General features: G+C 41.3%; 1 protein-coding gene across 1 annotated transcript in view; it reads right to left on the bottom strand.

Annotated features, from left to right (window-relative positions):
• Positions 1-3,742, bottom strand: part of NRIP1 (nuclear receptor interacting protein 1) — a 75,539-nt gene extending 71,797 nt beyond the window's left edge. The window contains exon 1 of the mRNA XM_083611495.1: positions 3,255-3,742. The gene's annotated coding sequence lies outside the window, so the exon portion shown is untranslated. The remainder of the gene's footprint in view (positions 1-3,254) is intronic.
• Positions 3,743-15,087: the final 11,345 nt, after the last annotated feature.

Raw genomic sequence — 15,087 nt, 5'->3', positions numbered from 1 at the left:
GATCTGAATACCATTTTCGGTGGCTAAGAAGTGGTATAAAAATCAGTAAATAAGATAACCAATCAAAGAGCCAACACAGAAGTAAAATGCATATTTGCATTTAAGATGCATTAAAAATATGTACATTACATCAGATGACGGGAGGGGAAGGAGCACAGTAGACAAGGAGGCAGAATTTAACCCTTCCCTTCCCTGCTGTGCTCATAAAGAAAATTCCTTTTTTTAAAAGCTGGTATTTGCTGGGGGGGGGGCGGGAATCCCTCATTGGGAGGAAATCCTCCATTAATGCCAATGTAAATAGCTTCAGAGGAGAGATTTTCCTTGGAAATCCAGCAGGGGAATAAAGAATTATATTCCCCTTCCATGCTTTTATGATCACCATAATGATTATCTTCTCCAGCTGATGCAATGTCTAACTGAAACAAACAAACAAACAGCTCAAACAAATGAAAATAAAATGCCACATCTAGTTTAGACCAGTAACCTGTCACAGTTCTCATACTTCACCTTAAAACTGAGTTTGAAAAACAAGATACAAGAAAGGAGTTAGAATTTTTCTCCAGCATTTTCCCCCCCAGAATAAATGCAATACATACAAAATACCCAGGTTCAAAACACATGTAGTATTTCCAGACCCAGGACTAATCATCACACTAAAGTGTGAATGTTTTCTAACCTCTATGTAACAGGCACCATGGATTAATAAACTTTTGCATCTTTTAATTTGTAACTTTCTCAAAGGTCCCATGGGCCTTCAAGGGGATTTTCAGAGCTCAAAACACAAAGAAGACCTCAGAACACAGAAAACTTGCACATGCCCAGTAAAAATTAATACATGAATTAAACTGTAGTATCCTAATGGATAAATTATGGATATGCCAAGCACTCTTGCTGCATTTTTTTAAAGTTTAGTCTATAAGACTTTGCACTTTCTGCATCATGCTTCATTCTCCTGAAAATTATAGCCTCTTGAGATTTTATATTATTTAATGAGATTTATTCTCTTTATCAATAATAATCATAGTGTGCACAACAGCATTCATTCGAATTTCAACAACTTGGATATGGTTTGTGAAGGAGGGACCTTGTGGTCAAATTTAACTTCTGGTTAAGTAAATTAGCAGATGAAATTTAACAAGCTGAATGGGTGAATGTGTAAAATGCTACCATTTCACTGTTTAATGTTTTGCTGATGTTTTCTTTAAATTGTCTTCCGGTGAATAAGGAGGAACAGAATAATGACCAAGATAATGGAGGGCACAAGACTTCTGTCCAAAACAATTGTGAGAAATCTTGAACCTCTTTAGTGGTGAGAAGTGGAGATCAAATGCAACCAGAGAAGACAGATTACAGGATACAGTGCAGACTGCAACTTATCTCCATGCAACAGTAGCATATCACACAACCATCACACCTTCCATTTCAATCTATTATCAATTTGCAATGAGGAATTTACTCAAACAACAACAAACTATGATCTTTCTTTCACTGAAGAAAGGGGGGAGCCAAGCAAACTTATTAAACTTATACTTTACATTTGAATTTAGCTGTTTGTACCACGTGAGCAGTCAACCACCTACAAGCATTTGCAGACATTAAAAATAGTCATCAGCATTCTCCCTTCAAACATCTTTATATTCAGTGCTCTAACACTTACATCAGAAACTTTTAGTGATGTGTCACACATAAGTTTAAATAAAGATCCACTCAGATCGGCGACTAGAAGAGTCTTTATTTTACAGGCTAAAGAAGAAGACCTCCAGAAAGTAACCTTTTATTTCTGAAATTCAGCATGTTGAATAGGTACTCTTTTCCTAATGAATTATATGATTTATATATCCGTACAATTCCGCATGCAGCCATGACTTACTAATCTGTTTCAATGCCAATTGAATAAAGCATCTCAGCAATTAGTTATCACGGAACCAGTTAGTTATGACTTAAGACACACAAAATAGATTTTCAGAAACTTCATCTTGCCAAATAGAACATACACTAGAGTACACCTGAAAATATGATGGGGTTTTAAAAGAAGAAGCCCATGTGTCAAGGATTCACAATCATGTCAAACAGGGATACATTTAATTAAAAAAAAATTAAAGTCTCTTAATACCACTTCTAGAGACCTTACCGTCACAGAACAAAATTTCTGCTCAAATACGCAAACTATTTGCAATGAGAGCCCAACTTGTTTCCAAGTCCATTTTCCAATTTCTCAAATCACAACGAAGAAGAAAACACTTTAAAATATTTATACTTCCTAGGGTGAGAAAAGTAATCAGAAGGATATAGAGTGCGACCGAATGTGGTGGTGCTTGCCATACAGACGAAAAGGAAAGGACAATATGCGGGGGGGGGGGAGAGGGATGGAGGAGCGTAGCATGATGGAACTAAATAATGAGAAAGCACCTTTTCTGGAGGATGGGGATGGAGTGGGAGTTTGTATGTGACACAGAAGAGGGGGTGGAGGGGGGAATCTACCCAGCCGGTGTGCGTGTGCATGTGTGCGTGCGTGCGTGGCGATGGAGAGGAAGTGAATAAATAACCAAGTGAAGCGCAGGAGGTGAGCGCAGACGGAAAGGAGGCATGGCCTTGTCTAGTGCGGTTGTGCAGGCAATTAAGAAGAGGTGGAAGCTTAGCAAGGGATGGAAAGAGACTTTGGAGCGAGGGAGGGAGAGGGAAGGAAGGCGGACGTTCGAGCCACACGCCAGGTTTTCCTCTTCCCTTCCACATCCCGCAGAGGAGCTGCTGCTGATGGAACTGCAGCTCCTGCGCACAAGACTTCGTGGCTCCCTGAATAATTCAGGGAGGGAGGAGGGGGGGAGACAAAGGTCCGTCTCTCAGAAAGAATGCAAAGCAAGAAAAGGGGGTCAGCAGAAGGAAACTACCCACTCCGCTTGCCCTGCCTTCCCACCCACCTTTAATTGCCGGTCAAACTTTATTTGTCTAAAATGCTTCGCGAGGAGGGAGACGGGCTGCCACCGGAAATAATCTCTCGCTCCTGGGAGACCCGAAGTCAAGCCCGGGTATTGTTCCCCCGTCGCCGGAGCCCCATCCCTCTCTCGCCCCCTCCCTCTCCGGGCGCTCGCTGGTTCTGTCAGGTTGCCAACGCAGCGCCTCCGCTCCCCTCCGTCTCTCCACCGAGCCCCCAGCCGCCGCCGCCACCACCGCGGCCATTTCCCATTGCTCGCCTCCCCGCTCTCCAGCGGCAGAGGCGGAAAAAGCGCCGGCCTCCGTGGCCCTCGCCAACTCACCTCGCCGGCCCCTTGCGCGGCGACCGCCGCTCCCAGCCGCCTTTCTCCCGGGAAGCTTCTCCTGCTCTCCGTCTGCCTTGGCTCGCCTCTCGCCCTCCTGTCCGTCGGAGGGAGAGCTCCGAGCGCGCGCGCGCGCCGCTGCCGCCTCCTCCGCCTCCTCCAAATGCCACCCCTGACAAGCGGGCGCGAACTCCGGCGATGAGTTCTAGCGCGGAGAGCTCCGGCGAGCGGCGCCTGAATGGGGAGGGGAAGAAGCAACTCGTGAAGGCGACGCCGCCTCAGACGCCCGCCCAGCACGCAGATACACAAAGCTCCCCGCGGACGCCGTCCTCTCCGGAGCAAGAGCTCGGCGCCCGCGCTGGCAGCAGCGCCTCCGCTCTTCCTCGCTGGTTCGGGGCTCTGCTGCAATGCCTGTGAGGCTGACTTTCAAAGCCTCACCCGCAGCCCGAGATCCTCCCTCCCCTCCCCTCCTCCCTTTCCACCCTGTCAGCCCGTCCCTCCCCTCCCTCCCTCCCTCTCCCCTCCTCGCCATTCATCGCTTGAGCCAAGTTTCTCCGGTTTAACCTCTTTCTCTCCCGGCAGCCACAGCCAAGCAGATGTGCGAGGCAGGCTCGCCGAGGAGTCTGCCTGGGAGCATCTCTGCAACTGGAGAAAGACGAGGCTTGAAAATAAAGTTGATGTTTGACTGTAAGGACAATAGATAGACAGGCCAGCTTTGCTTGCTTGCTTTTTTTACAGGGCACGCATGCGATATATATATATTTAATACAGTATTGTACACTGTTCTGAGCGGGCGAGGGGGGAGGGGGCAGATCTTAAATCAAGGATATTCAAATCCTGTTCTGAGCGCTGTAAAGCCCCAAAGGAGGAAAGCTTTGCATAATTGCACCATATAAGCAAAAATAAGTCCTGGTGTTTTGCATTGCGATTTTTTTTCTGGAATAGTTAATGCACACCTTTGATGTGTTGGGTTCAATGTTCATTTGCGGACTCCAACCATGAGTGTGTGGAAGGTAATAGGACTCCAGTCAACAAATTTAAACACATTTTAAATTATGCTGAATTTCATTATTTAATATCTGTTATGTGTATGTCTTGTTTGAAGCCTTTCAAGTCCACCTCTAAGCTTTCAATTGGGAAACACACACCCCAGCTAATAACGTGAGGTCAAGAAGGACATGGAGTTGTCTGATATCCTACTTTGAAACATTCTTTCAAGGTTTTCTGTCAAGGGTGCCCCAGTATTACAGAGCCTGGACCAAGGTCTTGGTGGGGTGCATAAGTCCATCAGGATGGGTGAGGAAACATAAATGGGAGAGACTCAGAATATGAAGAAGACTTCATGTCACATAAGTTTGGCAGGTGTGGCTGTTGAGGAGTAAGGACCAGAACTGAACTTGGAAGCGCCTCAACTACAGCTGAACAAACTAGGAAATTATGGTCTCTGTTTGTCCAGACCTGATTACTAACAAATAGAAATAGATTTGGTTGAATTGCATTATTTCCTAGAACTTTCAAAAGAAAAGACCATACCTAAATATGCTCTCAGCTATTGAAATAAAAATGTGGCCCAGATCCCTTTTTAAATGTGTCAAGTACCAGTAGTTGTTTTCAACTGTTTTTACTATTTTATTCTTTGATGGTTTCTCTATTTTACAATCAGGTGATGTTTAAATTTTATGAAATAAATGAGATCCAGAGGTGCATGTGTATTGGGTCTGAGTGCACCTCATAGTTTCCATCTATTTGAGCACTCTCCAGCTTTCTCAAGAACTTCTGGAAAGTAAACTAACAGATAACTTCTGTTATGTATGTATACACCTTTATTCAATCACATCCCTAGATCAGACAGTGATAGAGTGATGTATAGCTGCACAAGTTTGTTCTTGCTTTTTGTTTACGGAACAATTATTTGGGTTAATTAATTGTGGCAGTGAGAGAGGGTGATGGGTGAAAGATCCAGCCTTGAAGATCTCTGAGTCCTTATTACTACCAACTCAATATGCCTTGGCAAATGTAACACCAGTACTGTAATACTGATATTCCTTGCTAGTAAATAACAGCCAGTGGGACTCCTCAGGAGTAAATAGTTTCAAACATAATATTCATTGAAACAATGATTTAATAACTCTCCCAAGAATGATGGCACAGTCTGATTAGTAAGGATGGCTAGACATGTTTGAGATCATTTGAGGTAAAGGGCCAATTCACACACTCATAAAGGTTCCTCTCCCTCTTCTAAAGCCCTGAAACTAGAAGCGTTGTGGAGTGAAGATGTGATATTTCACTTAGCACAACTGCTGTATAGTGGGATCAGTCCATGGGAAATAAAGTTCTGTGGAAGAATATGGATTGTCCCTAAATGAATTTAGAATTAGGTTCAAGATAATTTTATGAAAGGGCAAGAAAGACTGTTATGTATGTTCTACAGATTAAAACTGAACCTATTTCAATCAGTGGCTAGAGTGGAACATTATAAATTCATTTGTGTGTTGTAAGATAGCAAAGGAAGGAGCCAGAGAGAAGCCAGGGGGTGGGGGGAGAAAAAATAATTACATCCATGGCAGAATTAATTTACAGTTTTACTGTTATTGCAGTATTTAAGAGGTCGAGAAGGGCAGGTTGCGATTTAGTTAAGGGAGCTCTGTTTCATTTGTCAAACAGAATGAAGTGTTTTGTATAAAGTATTGTAACATGATGTGGTGACCTTAATGCATTGACACTGAGTTCATATACAATGTAACTTATCGTAGATGTCATCTTCATTAAGTACAATAAGAATAGCATGTGAAGTAAAAAAAAAAAAGTAAATAGAAATCATTGGAGTTTCAGATAAATGTACTGAGAGGTAAGTAATAAAATGCGAACATTTGTAAATCATATAGAAACTGTGTGCCACTGTATATAAAACTGGTCCTAAACAGACCACGACAGAGGCAAGTGGTGGCTCCATGAACCATGTTTCCTCTCTTGCCACAGTTCTCTGCTTTTCCTCTCAACAGACTCTCAGCATTCTGTGACCCCTAAGCATGTTCAGTCCTTATTGCTTTGTTTTGTGGCAGAACAGCAAGTGGAAGAATGATTGGAATGGAATTTTGTGCTGTGTTAGAATGAGTGACAGGCAAAGACTATCTGTTAGAAAATGACAGTGGAGTGGTGGAAGGGTGTGGCTGTCAAAGAGACAGAGAAGAGGGGAGTGAGGCGAGATGAATGATGAAACCATACATGAAAGAGTTAACACAATTATTAAGAAGTTACGTTAGGCTAGGATATTAACCAGCTGCATTCCACTGCTGTTTATGTGTAGTTTCTCAGACTAGCTTCACGCCATACATATTGGAGTCCTTAGTTCCTAATTCATCTCTAGCTAAGGTATGAACAACTTTGCATAGGATAAAGCTATCCCACCCATAAATGTCCCATAGTATGTACACAGATAGAAAAGAATGGAAGGCATGCTAATGCAAACCGTGGGGTGGGGGGGGGAGAGTGGTGAAACACACCAAAGAAAACCTACGGTCGTAATGTGAGCTCACCCAAATAGGCATAGGCTCATTGGGCTCAGATGCAACAATCAAAGGATGCAATGGAAAAAGAAATGAACGAAAATATCAGCAAGTGGAGAAAGAGTTGAACAACACAAATGGCTATCATTTCAGACCAGGAGGCTATGTTTATTTTATTCCTCTGGGTATTTGCAGACATCTTTGATTTAGAGACCTTGCTGTTGTGCAGCAGAGAAAGGCCTTTGCCACCAAGAGATCTGCATCTAACATGGTTGAGAGCTCATTCTTGTTTCCAAAGAGACAGTCACTGAGAATGAGGATTGGGAGTCACAAGGAGAAATTGCTAACTGTGTTCGTGCAAACTGATTGGAAAGAGGAAAAGAAGAAGATTGTCCCAGAAGAGTCCAACTATGCTCGTGACAATGGAGTCTGAAGATTCTGTTTGACCCAGGTGGTGGGGTGTTCAAAGGATCCCTGCAAATGGAATATGACCCAGTAGACCTTCTTGCCATTGTTCCAACCACAATTGAGGGCATCGTTTTCCTATGATGGGTTAATGCATGTCATAATTGCAATTCACAAAATTGTCCTTTGCTGTCATGGGATACCACATTTTGACAACTCGCCGGGGGGGGGGCGGAGGAAGCAAGTGACAGAAGGGTAAGTGGGGAAATGATTGACAGTGGGAGAGTGAGATTGAATGCTGGGTGGAGTTAGAGTGAGTGACAGGTAGAGGCTGTTGGTTGGAAAAAGGCAGTTGGGCTGCTTACCACAGGGAGAATGAGATGAGACAGCTAATGGAAGTGTTTGCAAAAGAGTGAGCATAGTTAAGGAAAAGAGTTGCTTAGGATAGGATACTGGAGCTATGCGTATTTTGTATTTGATGACTACTTGTTCTGGATATTATATTCCTTAATTAAATACATGTTCATGTTTTTACTATCTGTGTTGTGGTCTGGATGGATTCTAAGGTAAATATATCTAAGCCCATGTTGGATGCACTCAATAATAGAAGCGAAGAGTTTTACTGCTCCATGTAAGTCATTATGTGGTGGATGCCCCCCCCCCCCCGCCACCACAACATTTTTGTCGTTGTACTGCTACAAACCTGGGCTATGCTGATATCTACCTTGTGTGTCTCAGTGGCCCCATTTTGGCTGCAATCCACAGCTATGAAAGTTGAAAAGCAACGCTAGAATGAATAGCAAACTAATCCATAGTACATTGTTGCTAATTCTACAATTTAAGTGCTTAAATATAATGGTTGACGGTATCAATATTACTGAACAATTAGCATATTCTTTAACTTCTAGTTTGAAGCATGTTTGCAGTAATAGTATTATTAAGGAAGTCACTCTACCATGGTTATATGTAGCATATTCTTTTATTTGCTTCCCCTCCGTCCCCGTCTGCATGTCCTAATATGCTTCTGAAAGACACTGTCCTCTTTTAGCTGGATAGCTGTTCTAAAAATATACTTCTCACTATTCAGAATCAGAGAGTTCTGCATTATTAACACATAGATCAGACAGCCATGATCTGAAGTCGTATAAGCAATAAGGAAAAGATCTGAATGCTGGAGTTTTTTCATTATGCGATCCTGTACGCTACCCTTTAATGCTACAAAGAGGGTTTCATATACAGTACTTGCAGCATCTTGCTGACTTGGTTCATGTCTTTGGAGTTTACATAACACTGTCTGTTCTCCTTTCCCTTCCATATTACTCTGTGCCTTCCTCGGGTTTGGTCAGCTACATAAGAGTGCAGAAATAGTTGAGATTAATTGCACCCCCTTCCAAGTGGCCAAAGCAACACACAAAAAATGCTTGCCTATAAAGAACAAACAAACCAGAATAGTTGTTACAACACAACAAAGTTTGAAGAACTGTATGCAGTGGAATGCATACCGTAGAATGCAAATGAGCATTGTGATCACAGTTGACCCACAAATGGGACTGGCATTAAAGTGGGTAAGTTCAAATTTATTGTGTTTGTTTTTCAGGTTACAAAGGTGACACACTAGATGTGCCTCCTAAGCTTTCCGAACTGGTCCTTTGGTCAGTTGCAGAGTTCCACTGTAGACAAGGGAGGAACACAGACAAAAGGACCAAGATAAAATTTTTTTAGGACCAATCCCTTGTCTTCCTCTAGATTAATATGTTTAAAAGTAAGTACCCGCTCTATGTTACAATGATGTCTGCACATGAGACATAAAGGCTCACAGTCTTAACCCCACAATATGGGAATCCCTTGCATCATGGGTGGCACTGTGGTCTAAACCACTAAGCCTCTTGGCTTAGTTTGAATCCGTGCGACAGAGTGAGCTCCCATTGCTCTGTCCCAGCTTCTCCCAACCTAGCATACCTATGCAAGTAAATAAATAGGTACCACTGTGGTGGGAAGGTAAACAATGTTTCTGTGCACTCTGGCACTCATCACGGTTCTCCGTGTGCCAGAAGCGGTTTAGTCATGCTGGCCACATGACCTGGAAAGCTGTCTGCAGACAAATGCCAGCTCCCTCAGCCTGAAAAGCGAGATGGGCGCTGCACCCCATAGTCGCCTTTGACTGGACTTAACAGTTAAGGGGTCCTTTACCTTTGCCTGACCCAGCAGGCTTACCTTATGTTCTTAATTTTTTATTATTCAGGTGCCAATAATAGCCATATTCATTATCATTCTCACCAGTGATACCTCATCTATAAAACAAAATCTTATAGTTTCCCCCCTGCACAGCTGGTGAAGAAATGTGAGCTTGCAAGCATTTTATAATGATGCACACATACAGTGAGACAGATGTACAGTGTACATGTTGTACCTTGGAAGCAAATTCAATACACATTATTTCTGTCAAAGAATCCTTCCCCCTCACAGTTACAATTTCCAGCAACCCTTAAAAATGATAATGCCCAGAATTCTTTGAAGGAAATAATGTGCTTTAAATGTATTTTAAATTCTTGAGGTTTAAAATTTTGGAGTTTTGATTTGTTTTAAATTTTGTATAGTGTGTATGTTATTGTTGTAACCCTCTTTGAGACCAACATGATAAAAAGTGTGATGCACATTTTTAAACTAAAATGATGTGTGCACAGCCTAAGCCATGTAGAGAGAAAACATTTTTCTACATTGCTTTACACAGTCTCATAATCTAGGAAGTGCCTGGGTCAGTCACTGTCATGAAGATTTCCATGCTGATATATGGTGGGAATACTTTAATGAAAGCTTTCCTAATGCTTAGCATGTTTGGTGGCTCTCTGGGTCAATTTGACCAGAGGGTTTGTGTTAAATCAAAATGTTATTGCATTGGAAATAAAGCTTTGTCACGATTATAAATCTGATTAAAGGCTGGAGGGTCAGTATAGCAGTCTGACTCACCAAACACCAACTAACAACTGTCATCACAGGGTGTTTGTTCCCACTACAGAAGGTATGTAAGGGTTTCTGTCGGCCTTTCCATGTTATCAAACAGCTGTCTTTGCACAAGTGATTTCTCTTTGAAAACTCTTTGATAAGACTACAGCATATGAAGAGAAGCTGCTGTAGGATATAAGCAGGATCCAAATTCAATTTTGTATAGATTGCAGCTTTCACTCTGAGATGTAATGAAGACAGACGTATTGCACTTGAGGAAGAAGAAAAGCCCCCAATAAACATTCATCAAGGCGTAGGGTCTTGCAGTACAGATAGTCCCTTCACAAAGAATACAAATTTGCCCTGTAAAAAAGGCACCACTTCCCAAATGCCAAGTTTATAGACCTCACTAGCAAGGCATAAGTATAGTGAAACTTTTTTTTTCTGATCCTTTCTTAATAATTGTGGTTTTCTGCAACAAATGTACGTTTGCTTCTCAAACATTTCCCATCCGGATTTTATTTCTGTAGGGTGAAATTCTATTTCTCTGCTACACAAACCATAGTATTTGTACCTGTGAAAATGCTGTGATCAAATAGTGCCACTGATGTCTTTAGTGATGGAAGGCAAGCACCTGCACCATTATTTTGAATTTTTTATTATGTGACATCATGGGTACTGCAATCCTTATTTATACAGGTACGTTGTCAAGGAACCATGACCAACTGCAGCTCCCTGTTGAATGCCCAGTTTGTGTGCTATCAATATAGGCATTTGTACAATTATTTATTTGTTACATTTGTATATTGTCCTGTTCTTTGAATGCCCTCCTGCCTAGCACGCATGCCCCGGGCACCAGCAACTGACGCTACGCTGCTGGTCAGATCAGCAGGAAAATAGGTAAGGGTTTGAGCTCTGACACCACCAGGCAACAGGTCCCATGAAACACCTCAAACTTCTCTTCAAGCCCCTAAATAAAAGATGTTTAATGGCACGCAGTATTTCTCGTAATTCAGAAGCGGATGCTGGTTTACCCCCTGCTTCGCCTTTGGTGGCTTTTTAAATATTTTGCCTAGACAGCCAAAATACCTAACACTGACTGTCATTCTGGGTAGTGCCTATGAACAAAACCCCTACTGTTAAGTAGCTGTTTTTCACAGTCACAAGATTTGCATTTTGACATTCAGTCACAATAGCTGGCTGCATTATATGATTATTTGGAGGTTGCATTGCCTATCCCACAAGGAAAACACGATGTACTGCCTCACTGAAATCAATGAGAACTTTGCCAGTTATTCCATAGGATGCCTTAAGTTTAGTTGGCACATAACATTGAATGAAATATAAATGAGAAATGGCTTTCAATTAACAGCAATACCTCATTCTCTTTCCACTGTCATTTCACTAGATCTCAGTGTTCTTCTTGACTATGATCCTACATTGGCTCTAATATTTATCCAAAAACTACCTGCAGTAGTAGCCTTCCACTAATGTACTTACATCTGTATCGCCATGGGGTTTCATGTTGCTTGCCTTGTCATTCAGCATGCCTAAGCTACCTTTATGCAAGATTACGCATTGCTATGAAATTGGTTTCATTTACGTGTTGACTCACCAACCCATCTATCATTTCAACCAGCTATTTCCAACAGCGCTATTACCACATAGACTCACTAGGAAGTATGAAAGCACAGATGATTGTAAATTTTCTGCAGTTAAAAATAGACAAAACAGAGTTGTTTATAACTGGCTCTTTTCACCATCTCAGTCTCTTAACTGACTCATCCTTAAAATCCAGTCTAGGTTCACATTGTAAAGCCCATTTTGTGGGTAGTCGGGTTTACTTTGCTTCCTCCTTATATAGTTCTTGTCCACCAATCAAAATCTCTTATAAATAACTGGAAATGATTCTGAAATCTTTGCCTTTCCTCTTGTCATTCATGTCCCATTCTCATTTTATGATTGCAACAGGTAGCCTGTTAAATTGCCAATTGATTGGATTACCAATCTCTCTTTGTAGTCAAAGATGTTTCTCTACTAGGAAATAATAGTGTATTTCAATGTTATATAAAGATGTGAAGAAAACAGGGAACAAATGTGTTTTCTACTCCTTCTCTGCATCTATTGCATCATGTAAACAGAGAATAGAAGTTTTTGCATTTCTCCATGTGTGATCTTAGAGGCACACATACATCATGGCACATACTGTACCATAACTGCAAACTATATTGCCATGGATTGATCTATCTATCTATCATCTATCTATCTATTTACCTATCTATCATCTATCTATCTATAAAGCTATAACCAATGAACAATTTGAGTGATTGTCTACAAAATGTTGCCTGTAAATGGTGATAGTCAAAAGGTCCCCTGGCTTGGGGGACTCATGCAGCTAGTACAAAACTTTCTGTAGCGCCAATAGGATTGCAGTGCAATCCTATGCATAAAGTAAAGTTCATTGTGTTCAGGTGGACTTTTGTGTATTCAACGACCAACTCCGCAATGAGCCATCAACAGGCTGGCTACATGGGGAAGATAGTTGGTGTTATTTCTAGCCCTTGCTAAATTCATGAATTTTTGAGTTTGCACAAATTCCAATGTTTTACTGATTCTAGAGGTTTGGGAGGGCTTGCAAAAACACAGTAACTCTGTTGCTAATTTAAACCTGCATTATACTGCTTAGATTAGAAAGATCATGCCTGTCCTTTTTAATATGAAACATGTACATGGGAATACAGCACTATCCAGAGAAATAAATGGATTGGTTTTGCACATCTTTCTGATCCAAGCTGGATATGGTCATGGGAATTCAATAGCAATTTTGTCTTTAAGATGTTGCCACAAACTTTCTGATGATCAAAGACATGGGATGAGATCTAAGACCAAACAGCAATAGAGACTACTTTACAACATTTTTGCATTTGAAGTGTTGGAGTAAGAGTACTGCTACTGTTTGTTTGAACAAGGAAATGTATGAAAGATAAGATCATGAATTAAAATAACAGAGAGTTAACAAATGTTTTGTGTGAAATATATTTTTACAGTAAGGATTATGTGTTAAATTCTTTGAAAAATCCATTTTAATACCTGAGATTTTTGAAACAGTAAAACAATTCTTTATTTCTTTACTAGAAATTTTAATGTTCTCGCCAGCAAAATGTTTCCTTCAAAACCTTTGGATACTGCCTTTTTCCTCTGTCTTTTTGGTAGATAAACATACAGCAAAAATCCCATTGTCATTCAAGGTCATCTTCACTAGTATAACCTGTTTACATTCTAAATATGGCTAAAGTTCAGCATTTTCTTAATTGACCTCAGTGGGAGAGTTAAGTATATGACAATCTCTCATTGTAATCCAGAGGATTTAAGCCTGAGCTAGACATGGTTCTTGATCTTATTTGGAGAATACTCTGCTTTTCAGTCAGCCGTACTCCTAGAGCAGTTTACAGATAAAATTCCAGTGTTTAATTAAACACATTTAAAACTGATAGATCTAAAAGGCTTGAGCAAATAAAATGTTCTTCACCTACTGGTGAAAGAAAGAGGAAACTCCCTGGGCATAAGTTTCAAAGAGAGGGAGCCACAATGGATAAGGCCCAGTCATTAGGGGAGGTGTACAATTGCAGCCTAAAATAAATGATCCCACACCTCCTCCTCTCTTCCCTGGAAACAGGCAGCCTCACCTACATGCTGAGATAATATATGATGGGGCGTATGAAGGCGTGTGAGTTGATCCAAGCTGTTACTGACTTGTTTATAGGCCACACCACCATCCACATGTGTGAAGGAGCTCTATTCAAACAGTGTGGCATATGTGTAGCGCTCCTCCACATGAACTGGGGACATTGGGTCACTGGAAAACCTCCATGCATGTAGAGGCCCTTCACATGTTGGGTGAGGACTGATATGGCCACTGTACACATTGGCAATGGAAACAGAGCTAGCTCACACAGGCTTACAATCTCCCTCACATGTTCTTTCACATTCACATTGTTTTTGCACCCCAGCTGCTCCACTTAGCAGGAAAGCCACCCACAGCCGATTGCCCAGGGGGAGTGACCTTGTTGCTCCCCCCTTTTCATGCCACCCACTTCAGGGCTGCGTCAGCAGGGTTGGTGTGTCAGTAGTGACCCACTATCAACAGTAGCCCACTGGAAACTAGCCGCAATTATGGCCATGTTCTTGTTCTTCACAGGCAGGGTTCCTTCAAGTGGCTGTTGTTTTCCAGGTACAGCAGAAAAGGATGTGAGAGGCTGAGGTTGTTATCCATCTCTAGGCTTGCCATACCTCAGGAAAAGGGGGAAGGGGGATTTTGCTGAATCGGCAAAATGTCAGGGAAAACCCGGATGTATGGCAACGTGATGGAAAACAGCTCCAAAAGCTTAAGATCACTATTCTGGGAGGAGGTTTTTCTCTAAAAAAGCTCAACAATTTCGATTTGTTCTCAAAAAACCCACAAAGCTCAGTAAAGACTGGAATGCAGTGTTTGCACAGACGATATTAAATTAGATCCACTGAACCTCTATTGCTTGGTTATCCAGGTTTTTAGCACAACTTATATTTGATGGTCAGAGAAAGGAATAACATTTTAAATATTAATAAAGTAACTAAAACATGCTATTTAAAATTGAACATATTAAGCAACAAACATACTGCACAAAGATTGACAGGCAATCAGTCAAGCATTAATAATGAATGCTTATGCACATTAAAAGGTCCTACATCAGTTCCAAATAGCAAAACCTAGAGGGATTTCACCAAACCATATCAAGACAATAAAAGCCCACCCCCCTGCATGTGCATGAACAAATAATTCCAAACTGGTTTTAGGCTTAAGTGGTTCTCCTCAAAATCAGGTATAAAAATGTTAACTGGCAGTGTTAAGCAATATTTCGCTATGTATGTTTTGTTGTCAATTCTGAAAGGTGTTTTAACATATTGTGATAAAGTAGAACACAGAAACACCAATATTTTTT

Source organism: Podarcis filfolensis (genome assembly GCF_964270895.1).
Source record: "Podarcis filfolensis genome assembly, chromosome: 4".
Lineage (NCBI taxonomy): Eukaryota > Metazoa > Chordata > Lepidosauria > Squamata > Lacertidae > Podarcis > Podarcis filfolensis.
This window is presented reverse-complemented; position numbering and strand designations above follow the sequence as displayed.